Here is a 16,753-nt window from a genome sequence, read left to right as displayed (position 1 = left end):
GGAAACGAGAATAGTTCATTTAACTTCCAATGAAGAAAACACTTCATTCTAGCAAAAACTTGAAGCAAAAAGTTGGTAAAGAAAGCTATTGCATAAATCTTTACACATTCCTATCATAGGTACATGGCTAGTCTATTTCTAGCAGGATGTAGTGCTTGCAGGCTTTTCCCTTGCTATGCTTTACTTCAATGTGCTTAGTTTTGGTACACTAATGACAATAGCTTTAAAATAGGTTATCCTAACATATGTGCTAGCCCTTCCTAATGGAGTGAGTGCTATTATTGGTATTTCAAAAATACGTCTCTATCCTATGGTACATTCTTGTCTGAAATCACTCCATACAGGACTTTGGTCTATTTGGACTCAGTGGAGCATTCTAATAATATTTTTGGCTTCCATTTGGGTTCAAAATGAACTAGTATTAGCTTGGATGTTGATGGGAGGAGTAGCTGCATCTCATTTGGGATTATGGATGTTTGATCTTTCTATGGTGCAACAAATGTAGGGTTGTAGTGATATCTGAAGGACAATCACTAGACCTTCTCACTCAAATGAATGCAGTCATGCATTAAAGCGACCTTAGCTATAGGTTGTTAGCACTTGTTGCTACTGGATTCATTATGAGTTATGCATCTATGGCAACATCTACCATTTGTCTAGTTCTTTGGAATGTATTTTCTGTTGTCTTGGAATATTGGCTTTTGTCTTCTATGTTAAGAAGTAAAGAAAGTGTCTTTTAATAAGTTTGAGAAAATTCTACAGCCCACGGCAAGAGGTTGTGGTAGGAGCATTCATGGCAGGAGTATTCAAATCTGCAAGCAGCGAGAATCCATGTGAGTTGTAGAGGGAAATGCATGCTTCTAATAGATGGCTACACATAGCAAAGGATGGTAGGCAGCATGGAAAGATCCATGATCAATACAAGGCACCCACATTAAGAAAGTTGTCATAGAAGAATGAAACAGTCAAAGGTAGAAGAGAGGCTACTAATTGAAGGTGCCTGGAGCAGCAGTCAAAGAATCCATGGTAGGTAGTGAGGATTTCCATAGACCATAACCTTCCACGTTGAAGCAAAGAGGAAGCACCCAACAAAGACAAAGACACAAACCATATACAAAGACACCCCAAGTGGCATATGAAAAAAAAGGAACCAGTGGCTTTAAGAAAAACATAAGCCCACACTTTGAAGGGAAAACATCCACAACAGAGCTCATGTTAGCATAAAGTTGAATCTCTATGCAATTCATCAAGAAACCCATGAGTAAAGAAGGATTCACACTCACAAACCAGAAAAAGACACTCACGGTATGAAGAGATGGCAATGGAATCTGCAGTTCATCTAAAATATTTATCCCACATTGGGGATATAAGAATTTTTGTAATGTTTAAATAACATTGCACTTGATAGTTAAGTGTCTCAAAGACACAGCCTTTTCAAAAGGCAATGCTCGTGTGTGGGGCCCGTGGTCAGCCAGGGTAGTGGGATGATCAACAAAATTTTGACTTTCAAAATGTGTGCACCGTATGAGTGGAGGTTGAAGTGTTAAGCCTTCTCGACGCTACACAAAGGCTTCAAGCATATGCTTGTAAGACAAATTCCAAAGCCCTACGCTGCTCCACTCAGGTTGTGAGAGCATAAACCAAAATTTAGACATCTCCTAGGACACATCCAGTGTAAAGCTGTAAAAAATTTTTTGAAGGCTTCTGAATTTATGAGTGCTCATAAGAGCATAAAGTGCAGTGTTCATCATATAGGCATAAATGAAAATGCAAGGGCTTCTAGGGCTATGAGAATGAGATATCAATAAAATATCATTCACGTGGGAACAACAAGGAAAATTGAGATGAAGGAACTAAGAAAAATAATTAATATGAAAATATTAGTTAATTAAAAAATCTCAAATGTTGTTGTGGCTAGTAGAAAGCAAATAAGTGGCATCCTCAAATTGGAGGGATAAGGAGAATATTGAACATAATTGAGAATTCAGCAGATGTTTTAAACATATAAATTTTAAATGAAAAATTTGAATCATTTTGAAGTTTTATATAGTTTTGACTATATAATTTTTTTAATTTTTCATTTTTTAAAGCTTTGCCACTGTCCAGACCTAATTTTTCAAACTGCTATTAGGGGGGCATTTTTTGTCCAAAATAGGCCTTATAATATACCATCAGAACTGGGAGAATTTGAATTTTCCAAATTTTTCTTCAAATTATGCACAAGTCTTCACTAGTTTAGTCTATAGGCCAATTTGTAATTTCTGAGGCATTCTTCATGGAATGAGCAAAAGTCAGCATGAAGCATCAAGATCAAATAAAAGGAAGATATGAAGGCTTGGTGAAGTTTGGATGTGAAGAAAACTGATTCTAAATGGTTTTCTTGGCTTTTAGAAGTTATTTTTTAACTGATTTTCATTTTTACCATTGGTAAAGATCAAGCATGAAATCAGTTACTTGTTAAATCAGATATTTAAGATACTTTGTGCTTGTAGAGGCCTAATGATGAAGATTTGATTCACCAATTGAGGGGAGAGATTAGAGAGTTGTTTTAACCTATTGAGAAAGTTTTCCTAGTGGACAGATGTTATGCTTTGATCAGATTTGAGAATTAACTCTTCTCCTATATCTTCTTTTCTTTTCCTCATTGTAAGGTTGGTTCCAGTCTTAGGAGAAAAACTAGTCAGTAGTGTGATACCATGTTTTGGACCTAGTTTTGATGTGTTCCCATACTGTGATACTGCATATTCTTTAGCATAATTCTCTCATGTGAACAGTAGTAATGCAGATAATATAGATAGTTCAGACATGTTAGGTGTTTTCATGTTTTGATTGCATGCATTTGATTGTATTGTTTCAAGGAAATGAATACAATGGAGCCAGAATTTCATTAGTTTCATTCTAATTCTTGTCTCCAGTCTTAGTGAATTTTCAATGTTTTATGATCTTTGAACATATAGCTTAGGTCATAGTTGCAGTCCCTTAAGGTTGTATGTTGTTTTATTGTTGCTTATGACTCAAGAAGTTATGTAAATGCTTTAGGGAATCAACAGGGTTGCAAATTTATTGAGAAGGATATCATGTAAGAATGAGATTCAAATTGAACATGGATGTCTATTTACAAGGTGAATGGATCGATCATATATCTGAATATATGAATAAGTATCAGGTATCTATATGTATGTGATTAATTCATGGAATTGCCTAATAGATAAGGCACTGATCATTTCCAAGATCACTTGTTCATGTTGCTGGATATTAGGGGTTTTGTTGAATTCAAAATTATTAATCAAAATCAATTCAATAGTTCATGTCTTATAGTGGGCTGAAAAGAATTAACCCTCACTCACCTTACGAGATTCATAGATTTGCATTTAGCTACTATAGATCTATGTCATTTCATGAGTTATTAGGAGATATAAGGGGTTTTCATCTACAGTAAATAGATTCACGGATATATTTTGTATTGGTATGATATCAATTGAATCTGAGGTCCACCTGCCTAGGTCTTGCAGAGCCTGAAGTAGAAGAAGGGTCTAGCCTTATAGTTGGCCCAGTGTCTAAAATGGCATGTTGAAAATAGGAGTTAGCTGCCCCTAGATATGTTTGGTTCTCATCGAGGTAATTGAAAAACTTCCAACATTTTCAAACACCAACAAAATGGTGACTCTGTTGGGGAGTTGTATTGAATTTGAATGGTAGACAAACCTTGAGAATTTGAAGAAGATTCAATACAAAAAGAAGGATATGCTACAACAGTAAGGTTGTGTGAGGTGTTTACCATTTTCTCTGTTGATGTTTTATGTTCCCCAGTTAAGCTTTATTCATGGATAGCAGTATGTTGTGAAATTGAATGCAAATTGTGTTCTATGACTATTATAAGTCTATCTTCAATTAGTTCAGTCTTTACAAGTGTTGTTGAGAAAGTCTAGAGTCAAGAATTGATTTATAAAGTGTAGTTTCTGTTCAAGATGATAATGATCTGCAAGTTTCTTCTACATTGAAGGTCTGGTTTAGATTTGTCAAGTGATAAATTATGTTTTATTTGTCACAAAGTGTGAGTAGCGACTCTCAAATCTCTATACCAGTTTGTTCCTAGGTGATTTCATTGCAAAATTTCAAAGGACTTTTAGTTGTATGGGTAGATCTAAAATTGTTGATAGTTTCTTGGAAAGGAAGTTTTAAATTCTTGATAAGTTTTAAAGTGTTGTTTGCAATTTGATGTTATAAGAAATTGAAGTGCAAAAGTGAATCACAACGGTGATCTCTTTATCCTCTTGAAAGAAGGTGGAAACTCTACAAAGTTTGATCAGTGGTGTAAAGGATTTTTAGTCTTGCACCTGTGCCAAATCAGCAGATTGAAGTTTAGCATCAGCACTTGAGTTATTTTGGTTTTCATGTTTTCTTTTCATGGAAGTCAAAAGTTGTTAAAAATGGTTGCCTCCATCTAGTGGTTTAAGCACTAAGAAAAGGAGGTAGGAGTTTTAAAAGTTTATAAGATGGATTCTGAGTCTAGGTCTGAAAGTGATGTGCCGACTCTTGAAAGTGTTCATGCAAATATTGCTAGATTAAAAAGAAAGATTCATGATAAGATTATCTTAATGTTAAGAAATACAATTGGTGATATTAAGGGTCTTACTAGATTTCAAATTTATATGAAGTTCAAATCAGTAGTTATGAATCTTGACAAAATTTTTAGACTTGAGGAGTCTTCATGGCCAATGGTACTCTTAGAAGTTTTTATGCCACATTCGGTTGATTGGCTAGCCAAGATAAGATTAGATAAGAAATGTGTGAAATCCAAGATTTTATCATGGAGGTTGAAAGTGATTTGAAGGCTAATGAGTCTAATATTAATGAACATAATGAATCCGTTGAAGATGATATGGAAAATGAAGAGTCTCAGTTTTATGAATTAGAGAATAGTAATCAGTAGTCTAATAGTATACATAATGTTGATTCATATTTTTATGATGATGATTATCAAGAAGAAGAAATATGTGACAATATTAGTAGTCCTTCTTCTAGTGATGAATGTGAATGTGTTACAATGTTGGTTGTTGAGGTATTGTCTGAAAAAGAAGATGTATGGGATGATCATAATTCTGATTTTTTATGCTCAGTTACTAACAGATTTTTTGTTATAAATGTGCCAAGCCATCCAGATAATGATCTTAGGAAAGGAGAAGAAACTAGTAGTAAAATCTTGTTAAGTGTTGATGAGATTTCCAACTTGTTGGCTCATGATTTTGAAAGGTATGCTAACCAATCTAAGGATGCTTGTGTTTAGACACATTATGCAAATTCATGTGGTGAAGTCATTTCCCCTAAATTTGATGCTGAAGAAGATACAGTTTCAGAATATGCTATGTCAAGTTTGGGACATGTATGTGATGGTAGTTTGTATATCAATACACGTGACAAATTCTATGTTGAGAATGAAGATGTAGGGATGAGGTCTGTTGCTAGTTCATTATCTTTTTATTTTCATGAGGCCGAGGTAAATTTAGATAGCTCATGTGTTGAGAAAAGTAATACTAATGAAATGGTTTATCCTAGTGAGTTATTTGAGGGAAAATCCAATACGGATCAGCATATGGTGAACATACAATTTCATGATAATTCTTATGATTTGGGGTCTAATCATTTCTTAGAATGTGAAGAAGATGCAACATATGTTCAATCTAATTTACGGAGTACTAATATTGCAAATGAGGAGAAATCAAATTCTACATACTCTTCACACCCGGAGGCACAAGGTGAGTTATAATTTGATCCATGTAACTCGTTGAATGAAGTTGAATATGAGAACTTTGTGTTTATAGTTAGTAGTGATCAGTTTCAGTTTGATATCAATTGTTATGATCATGGTGATTCATTTTTTCATAGTGGGCAAGATGAAGAAAGTATGTCTGATTTTTATACACACTATGAAGATGATGAGAGTTTTGTTTTGCCTAATGAAATGATTGAAAGTGCTGATGTGCCGGGTAGAATAAATGGGAAAGAGAATTTCAGTTTATCTTAGGAGAATGTAAATGAAAATTAGGCATATGATAGAGGTAAGAAGTTTTGAAAACTTTTTGGTGCCCAAAGGCCATCATTTGTACATAGTAGGAGTAGTTGTTTCCTTGCTTTCAATAAAGTTATTCGAGAAGTTTTTGCTATTAGGTGTGTGGTCTGCTTCTCCCAAAGATTTGAGTGCTTGCCAAGCTTGCAAGGGACATGCATCCCCAAAAAGAGCCACTGTTGGCACTCAAAATTGTAGCCTTGATTTTGAGCACCGTTGAGAAATTTAAGCCCTATAAACACTTTTTGATGCTTATGTACCCGACTATCAGTCTAAGGCCTAAGAGGTGTTTAAGGCTTCTAGAACCTTTCATTTAGTGCACCTACTTGTTCCATAGTGATAAATTTCCATTTTGAGCTATTCTATAAGATCTCGTTTTGAGCAATTGTTAAATCTACATTTTTACCCTGAGTCAAACAGTGACAGGAGGGCATGTTTACAATCGAATATCTCACAGCCAAAAAAATTTCAAGACTTTTCACTTTGGGAGTGTTTAGTGTCCATATTTGAGAACCTATGTTTCATTTTTTGAGTCATTTCAAGTCTGTTTGACTAGGTTTTAAATCCCTCAAAGTTGGTTGTTTATTGCTTTCATGCTTTTGCAATTAATTCAAAATTTTGGGAAGCCCTGTTTGACGTACTATAATTTTCACCCAGTTGACTGAAATGTGAAATCTCCTTTTGTGTTGCATTGTAGACGTCAGAGAATTTTTATGTTTCAATTTTTAAATCTTGATGAATTCGTTTGGTTAGTTTTCGAATGCGATTCCAAACACGATTTCTATCTTTTACTGGTGTCAGCATTTGCAGATTTTTTTGTTACCCCTATTCGTGATGTTACAACTCAAGATCTGTGATAGGTGAGGTCAAATGGATTGCACCACTATTTTTTAATCCAAAAATACTTTAAGTATGCCAATTTTTAGGTCATGACGAATCCGTTTGCACACTTTTGCAAATCAATTCCATTTGCAAAAATCACCTTTTGATAGTGTTTTCAATCTACAAAATCCAAGTAGCCTACTTTGACCGCTTGCCATTTGTGCCCAATTATTTATCATGAGCCCAAATCCTAGATTCATACTATCCTCATGATAGAGAACCAGTGCCCCATTTTTATCTTCCCAAGTGTCAATTTGCCTAGTTTTCGATGCCAAATTCGAATGCAATTTAGTCTTTTTTGACATGTTTTCTTGCAAGAAGTTCTGAAAGGTCAACTTTGATAGTGAATATCTTTTGACCTCAAATTCATCATAGGATGAGATTCAATAGGGTAAAAGTATGCAAAGAAAAGAATCAACATATTTGATTTCAAAGCCCGGACAGGTGTTTGGGTAAGTTTTTAAGGCCAATCAAAGGACCTCCTAGTGCAAAAAATTCACAGTTTGCAGATAAAGGATAAAATGAGTTTTTAATGTCTAATTATTGATCGAATTTGATTCTAATCAGTTCAAAATGATCAATAGATCAATTCAGCATTTTAGTTGTCTAGAAATGAAATTTTTTTTTAGCTAGACCCACTTTGGGGCCTGACTGATCTCATCATACTAATAGTGTAATGCCTTGCCAAGGGATCCAAATAATTAACCTAAAGTTTCACTAAGTTTTCCAAACAATTTTTTTTTTTTTAACATGAAAGATAAACCATTCACAACTTATACATAGTAACGAAAGCATTAGCATCAATTCAACTGAAAGTAAACATAACATACATAATGGATAACATTCTTCATGGATCCCTTAACATTGAATCACATCTAAATTAACTATTAATGATATCATCTAGTACTATATCCACATAAAATAATAATGAAAAGTCCAATGTTCATAAATTACATTTCTAATTGCTCAATCATCCATTGTACATGCCACAAGGTATGAAAAGCTTGAAAGAATAAACACCCATGTAAATAAAGTACATCATCATCGTATATTAATCCATGATGCAATAGCATAAATGAAACCATAATACATGATACATCATCATCATAAAGATATAAACATCCATCATAAAAGATAACCATATATCACAAACACAAATAACTAAGTGCAGAGTTCCTCCCAACTGTAAATAGCATCATTAGACCATCGTGGGCCCTAGCCATCCCTGCATGCATAACATTCCAAATCATTGAAGAGATCATCGGTATTAACCTGGTAGGAATGTCACACCTAAATCATACTACATCACATGCATAAAGTAATCTAACATACTACAACATGTACACATGAAATCTAATCATGTAAAGAAAAGCATAAGGTAACATTATCTAGTATATGCAAATCATCAATATAAGAAACATACCAGTAAATACATCCATCATAAGGTATATTATCTATCATAATGATCCAAGAATAGAATGAAGATAAATACCAACCAAGAATGCTCCAGCCACAGTGTCTTGGATGGATCTCAAATGATAAGAGTGAAAAAACACTACCACCTGACCACATGGAACCTAAGTGGTCCACTCCCACCGTGCTGAGGAGATAATCTCAAATCCCAAATAGATTATCAAAACCACATAGCATAAATACTCTCTAAGTCTAGAAATCCTAAAAGTAAACTAACTCAAAGGTTCCAATCACAAAACTGACATCTAGTTCCCAGAGGCACACAATGACATGTAGGAAACCTACTATGCAAGCGGAAAAGTGTCATCGCATATATCATGTAGAAGTTACCCTGGCAATTAGCTTACAACTCCATGGGTCCCTACTAATCCTTATGTGGCCACTAGTATCCTCTCATACTAACGAGGCATACTATGGAATGCAAGGTCACAACCAAGCATTCTCTCTACTCCCATCCTAGTTTGTACAAGCACTCAAGGCATGGGTGAGAATAAAATAATTATCTTTTTAGGTTCATTTAATCCCCATTTAGCATGTAAATGTTATCACTTATTAACAAAACTTACAATGGGTTACCCTGGCAGCCACTTAGGGCCCCAACCCCCATTGCAAGCCACTTCCCGACACTACAAGTAGATAACCTACCCTAAGCTCATGGAATCATAAATCACCCTAGTCCTATACAAGTGACTGAAAATAAATACCAAAAGATAATCCACAATAAGAATCATCAAATATCCACAATAAAAGCATCAAATCTCCATGAGCATCTAAAAAGAATCCATAGAAAATCATGACCACAATAGTTCTCTATTGGAAACTGAAGGTATCACTGATAATCAAAAGTATCCATTGGTTCTCAATAACCAAAATATATCTCAAAATCATACTGATCGAAGACTCCAAAATGGTTGAGTTAAAACATGTCAGAACATGACATCATTAAGAAATAAATCAACACTTCAGTCCCATCATAGCGACTAGAAAGTAATCCAAGGATAACTTATCGATGACTCAAAAATGGTAGAGTGAAATGTCTCATGCATAAGAATCTTAGCTTCTCACAAGAAGAATGATGAGCAATAACAATTAGTAAATACAAACATCTCATAGAGCATTCCATCACATAACCATGGTTGGGTTTATAAGGATCGAGACCAAATAACATCAACATGCCATCACAATCATAAAACTCCCAAGCCTCTGGTAGATATCCTATAACTAGTCAACACTAGTCAACCCAAAACCCAAAACAAGAAGCATAGAGAAAACACAATGCAAACACATGTTTTGGTTTTGCTAAAATCACATAGTTGAATTAAGTGTAGAGGTTCTTAGTTTCTGATTGCAAGTATACTTCGAGTATATAAGATTAATCATTTGACCTACAAGTCAGCCCATTTGTTCCCTCGATAACATTATCCTTCCATTATTTAAAATAACATTCTAAGAATAACTTAAGGATAAATATTTACTCACTAAATCATTTGACATTTAATAAAATCATTCGCCTTATTTTGCTAAGATCAAAGTTACTAATTGAATAACTTTTCCTTATCATTAATTCAACTTTTCAACATAATCAAAGGATCATTATTCATTTTAAATTATAAGAAAGCCAGTTACTAGTCTTCGAATAAGAAGATTATAACTTTATTAAAATGATCAATTTAATCAATCAATTAACATAGGTACACAATCTATTCTAATAATACTTAATTAAAACTTAATTAAATATCACTAAAACTTAAGTCTCTTAAATCATCACTAACAACCATTAAAATACCTAAGGTCATTATTCAAGTCACTAGAATACGACTTATCAACTTCGATGTAAATGCTTTACAACTTCGCTAGAAGAATCGATATTAGCATATATCAATTTGAACTCTATTACCTAACTTAATTACTAATTAAATTTAACCAACTCTAATTAATTAATTTAATTAATAGTTACATATCCATATCAACAACCCAATTAATAACTAGCTATAATTTGCACGTTAAAAGTCAACCATAATCCAATACACAAATATTCATATTCATAGTTCAATAATAATAACTTGTTAATATTTAATAACAAGCTATATTGCAAATCTTATTAATAAATCTATAATGACCACCTTCATCATTTTTCAGTGAATACTAATATTTCCTTAACAAATCCATATTATCGATAATCATTTCAATTAAGACTCTATCGCATAACTTAATAATTTTAAAATATACTATTGATAATTAATAACAAGTTATGTTAATGATCTTATTACTAAATGTATAAAACCAGATTCATCCTCATTTTAAATAGATACTTATATCTCTTTTCAATTTAATAATAATTAACAAATCATTATTAAATTAATAAACTATACTTAACATTAATTATTAACATCTATATATTACAATAATTTTCAAACTTATTTATCAACCTCTTTATTAATTAATCTTAATTAATTTACAATTAATGAAACATATAATTTGCCAAACTAAATTATGATAATAATAATTCAATTAAAACTCGACTAAATATTACCATAATCTGAATCACTTAATTGAATTATTCATAATAATAATAACTCATTAATATCAGTCATTAATAACTAATAAAATTACAATAATTTTATTAATTAAAAATTGACTAAATATCATCACACCAATGTTTAAGTTAACAAATGATAAAGCATGTCTAACAAATATATATTAAATCATATAATGCTAAAACCTTATTATAACATTAAAATTGGTTAACGCATATATATATATATATATATATATATATATATATATATATATAACACATTGACATTTTAATAAATTACCACGTATTAATACCCAAACCATAAACCTTTCATACCTTCTTTAATTAATATTCCATATAATTAAAATATATTAATAAATTACTAATTGACAATGAAGAAGCAAATTGAAACTATAGTAAACATACATTAAAATTTAAAAAAAATAATAAAAAATGTTTTAAGCAATTCATTATCGTTGGCCATTAAAAGTTTTCTATGCGATTTTAAATCACTAGCCAGTATGTTAGGAAGGTCGTGCAGCCCTACCCTCTGACGCAGGGCCTATGACGGCAGTCGCAATACCTATGTCAGCGGGTACAGGCGACCGCTAGTGGGAGTTAATAAGGAAGGTGGGGATGGGGTGAATCCCCTCCCACATATGCATATTTTATTTTTATTTATTATAAACGCTACTCAAAAGCGATATCGCATTTTCAAATAATCCAATTCGAATTTTATATATATAGTTTTCTCTACGATTTAATAATAAGTGTTTCAATATATATATATATATATATATGTAGAGATTTATTAAGCACTACAACATTTTTTATCATGTATGTATGTATGTATGTATGTATGTATGTATGTATGTATGTATATATATATATACATATATATATATATATATATACATATAACATATATATACATATATATACATATATATATATATACACACACATATATATATATACACACACATATATATATACACATATATATATACATACATATATATATATACATACATATATATATACATACATACATATATATACATACATATATATATATATATATATATATATATATATATATATATATATATGTAGAGATTTATTAAGCACTACAACATTTTTTATCATGTATGTATGTATGTATGTATGTATGTATGTATGTATGTATGTATGTATATATATATATATATGTAGATCCATATATTTAAAAAGAGGACATATAGCTCTTAAACAAAAAGGGCATCTCAAATTTATAAGTGAAAAGCCTTCTTTTTAAAATAACTGTTCTCCAAATATGTCCATTAATGCCTCTAATAGGTTTGACTATAAATTTTAATGTAGAATTTTTATTTTAATTTCAAATCTTGTCTATCTAATTTCACAATATAAATTCGAACCCAAACCCGATTAAGATTTAGTTTCTTTCCTAATTGGAACTAGGGTTTACTAAATGAGTTTTCTATTGATTTCTTCACACAAGGAGAGAATCAACATGCAAATCTAAATTAAACATTCATCAGAAGAATTATCAAAGCAGTCATCTAGTAGACACAATGAAGACAGGAAGGGCAAGAAGCAGAAATAACATGGGTAAAATCACAAGAATCTACCCGAATTCTGATGCTAATTTGCTTCTCCTTAGAAACTACAGAGCAAGCTCCTTCCTTCTCCCACGTTCCTGAGTCCTCCAGAAACGCTCTCCAAATGCTCCTCCTAAGCTTCTAAGAGTGCCTCCTTATAAAAAACTCTTAGGAAATGTTTAGAATGTCTCTAGAAGCAACCAGAAGGGGTTGACAACTAAGCACAAGCTTTTTCCAACCTTCTAGATGAGCCATAAGGTTGTAGACACCATGTGCTTAATTAATATGCTAACTCCTAAGTGTAGACAACTTGTGCATTCTTAGAGTGAAAATTCCTGTGTTGTCTACATGACAACTCCCGAGAATTTGTAAACTCCTATGTGAGCAAATATTAAAATAATGCACATTAATTAATTTAATATTTACTTTATTCATTTATTCATTTATTAAATTTTAAATCTCATGCACTAACTTTAATAATTCCACTTGTTCTTATCTTAATATATTTATATTTTAATCACATGAAATCTAGAATCTTTTAATAATTTTAATATTTTTTTTCACTTTTACATTTATTTTCAAAACTTAATTGATAAATATTTATTTATTTAAATAAATATTATCACATTTCAACTTTAAAATTATAACTTTTATCTTCAAATTTAATTATTTAATTTAATTAATTTCTCAATTAATTAAATAAAATAAATATTGAAATATCATATTAATTTTCTATTAAATTAAATCTTTTAATTAGGCTTAATTAATAGAAAATACATCAAAGACTCGTAAAATAAAATACAAAAACCCATCATAGCAAAACACATGCAAAATCAAACCAAAAGGGTTAATATCACAAATTACATCATCTAACGTATTCAGAGGGTACTCAACTCAGATACCTGTCCTAATTTCCAATTAGGACAAATGGCTTAATAGGTTGGGATTTGGACTTGAGAATTTATCTCCCCTCTCTTACCATTGAGATAATGTGACAGGGTACGCTCATCCTGGCAATTCAGGGAAGTCGATACCCAGCACTTGCAACCTACATGAAAACCATGCATGTACAAACACAATATATACTAAACTAAATAAAAAATGGCAAGAAGTGGTGCATCATGTAGATCCTGACTAGCAAGTGACTACAACTCCCTTCCTTAACCACATCAGACATGTCATACATAAAGAAAAACAACATGCACACCATACACATGCAAGTATGGGGTAAGTATCCATAAGAAAACACATGTGATAATAAACCACCTAACTAATCAATAACTGAAAATAATGTAATAATCATTATGCATAAGTGAAATTTAAAGTACCAAGTAATCTCATCATATAATAAACTAAATTTAAAACAATATCTAATAATCTCAAAACAATGATGCTAACCAACAACATAAAACTAGCCCTAAAAGAGTTCGACAATGATAACAAAAATGTGACCTAGGGGTAGGCACTACAGATAGGGTATTTTGGAAATCTCAAAGGGGCTAAAATGAGTGATAATAATTTTATTTAATCAGAATGTTATATTGAGAATACAGAGTTTTAAATGCAAGTCATAGAAAATAATGGTGATGAGTCCTTTAGCAATGACACTGGTAGGAATGTAAATATAGCCAAGAAATCAGCATTAGAAGCCATATTTGGAGTTTAGATTCTGGCACTTTGGAGGAAAATGTTTTTTCTAGTTACAAATCAATGGAGGGATTCCCAGTCACGTCTCACAAATTCCAAATTTCCATGGTTGTTGAATATGCACAAAATAGATATATTGAGAAAATATATTTGTTTAAGTTGCATCTACCACCATTCAATCATGTCAATTGTTTTGTTATATAGGGTTCATGTAAAGGAAGGGGCAGATGCATCAAAGGCCCACTCTATGCAAGATAGATATGTGAAATATAGAGAAGGAGAAAGGGGAGAAAAAGTTTGATCGATGAGTCACTCAATCTTTCAGGCAAGGAAAGGAGAATAGTTCATTTAACTTCCAATGAAGAAAACACTTCATTCTAGCAAAAACTTGAAGCAAAAAGTTGGCAAAGAAAGCTATTGAATAAATCTTTACACATTCCTATCATAGGTGCATGGCTAGTCTATTTCCAACAAGATGTAGTGCTTGCAGGATTTTCCCTAGCTATGCTTCACTTCACTGTGCTTAGTTTTGGTACATTGATGATAGTAGCTTTAAAATAGAAGGGCATCCTAACATATGTGATATCCCTTGCTCATGGAGTGAGTGTTATTATTGGTATTTCAGAAATACTTCTCTATCCTATGGTACATTCTCATTTGAAATCACTTCGCATAGGATTTTGGTCTATTTGGACTTAGTGGAGCATTCTGACAATATGTATGGCTTCCATTTGGGTTAAAAATGAACTAGTGTTAGCTTGGATGTTGATGGGAGGAGTAGCTACATCTCATTTGGGATTATGGATGTTTGATCTTTCTGTGGTGCAAAAAATGTAGGGTTTTAGTGATATTTGAAGGATAGTCACCAGACCTTCTCACTCAAATCAATGCAGTCATGCATCGAATCGACCTCATCTGCAAGTTGTTAGCACCTGTTGCTGCTAGATTTATTATGAGTTATGCATCTATGGCAACATCTGCCATTTGTCTAGTTCTTTGGAATTTATTTTCTATTGTCTTGGAATATTGGCTTTTGTCTTCTCTGTATCATGTCATTCCCACTTTGAATAAAAAAATAGAGGAAGTTGTGTTATTAAGTAAAGAAAGTGTCTTTTAATAAGTTTGAGCAAATTCTACAGCCAATGGAAAGAGGTTGTAGTAGGAGCATTCACAATAGGAGTGCTCAGATTTGTAGGTAGTGAGAATCCATGTGAGTTGCAGAGGGAAATGCATGCTTCTAACAGATGGCTACACATAGCAAAGGATGGCAGGTAGCATGGGAAGATCCATGATCAATACAAGACACCCACATTAATAAAGCTGTCAATGAAACATTTGAATCATTTTGAAGTTTTATATAGTTTTGACTATATAATTTTTTAAAATTTTCATTTTTTAAAGCTATGCCATTGTCCAAGCCCAATTTTTCAAACTGCTATCAGGGGGGCATTTTTTGTCCAAAATAGGCCTTATAATATACTATCAGAACTGGGAGAATCTAAATTTTCAAAATTTGTGTTCAGATTATGCAGAAGTCTTCATTGGTTTAGTCTATAGACCAATTTGTAATTTCTAAGGCATTCTTAGTGGAATGAGAAAAAAGTTAGCATGAAGCATCAGGATCAAATAAAAGGCAGATATGAAGGCTTGGTGAAGTCTGGATGTGAAGAAAATTGATTCTAAATGGTTTTCTTGGCTTTTAGAAGTCATTTTTAAACTAATTTTCATTTTTACCATGGGTAAAGATCAGGCATGAAATCAGTTACTTGTTAAATTAGATATTTGAGATATTTTGTGCTTGTAGAGGCCTAATGATGAATATTTTATTCACTAGTTGAGGGGAGAGATTAGAGAGTTGTTTGAACCTATTGAGAAGGTTTTCTAAGTGGATAGATGTCATGCTTTGATTAGATCTAATAATTAACTCTTCTCCTATATCTTCTTTTCTTTTCCTCATTGTAAGGTTGGTTCCAGTCTTTGGAGAAAAACTAGTCAGTACTGTGCTACCATGTTTTGGATCTAGTTTTGATGTGTTCCCATACGGTGATACCACATATTCTTTAGCATAATTCTCTCATATGAATAGAAGTAATACAGATAATATAGATAGTTCAGACATGTTAGGTGTTTTCATGTTTTGATTGCATGCATTTGATTGTATCATTTGAAGGAAATTAATAGAAAGGAGCAAGAATTTCATTAACTTCATTCTGATTCTCATCTCCATTCTTAGTGAATTTTCAATGTTTTATGATCTTTGAACAAAGAGCCTAGGTCATAGTTGCAGTCCCTTAAGGCTATGTGTTGTTTTATTGTTGCTTATGACTCAAGGAGTTATGTAAATGCTTCAGGGAATCAACAGGGTTGCATATTTATTGAGAAGGGTATCATGTAAGAATGAGATTCAAATTGAACATGGATGTCTATTTACAAGGTGAATGGATAGATCATATATCTAAATATATGAATAAGTATCAGGTATCTATATGCATGTGATTAATTCATGGAATTGCCTAATAGATAAGGCACTGATCATTTCCAGGATCACTTGTTCATGTTGCTGCA

General features: G+C 32.2%; 1 pseudogene; it reads left to right on the top strand.

The window, feature by feature from the left end:
- The first annotated feature begins 263 nt into the window (after nucleotides 1–263).
- LOC149574713 (solute carrier family 40 member 1-like) lies at nucleotides 264–15,025 on the top strand (annotated as a pseudogene).
- Nucleotides 15,026–16,753: the final 1,728 nt, after the last annotated feature.

Source organism: Cupressus sempervirens, chromosome 2, assembly GCF_028749045.1.
Source record: "Cupressus sempervirens isolate cs-2001-9-10 chromosome 2, ASM2874904v1, whole genome shotgun sequence".
Taxonomy (NCBI): domain Eukaryota; kingdom Viridiplantae; phylum Streptophyta; class Pinopsida; order Cupressales; family Cupressaceae; genus Cupressus; species Cupressus sempervirens.
This window is presented reverse-complemented; position numbering and strand designations above follow the sequence as displayed.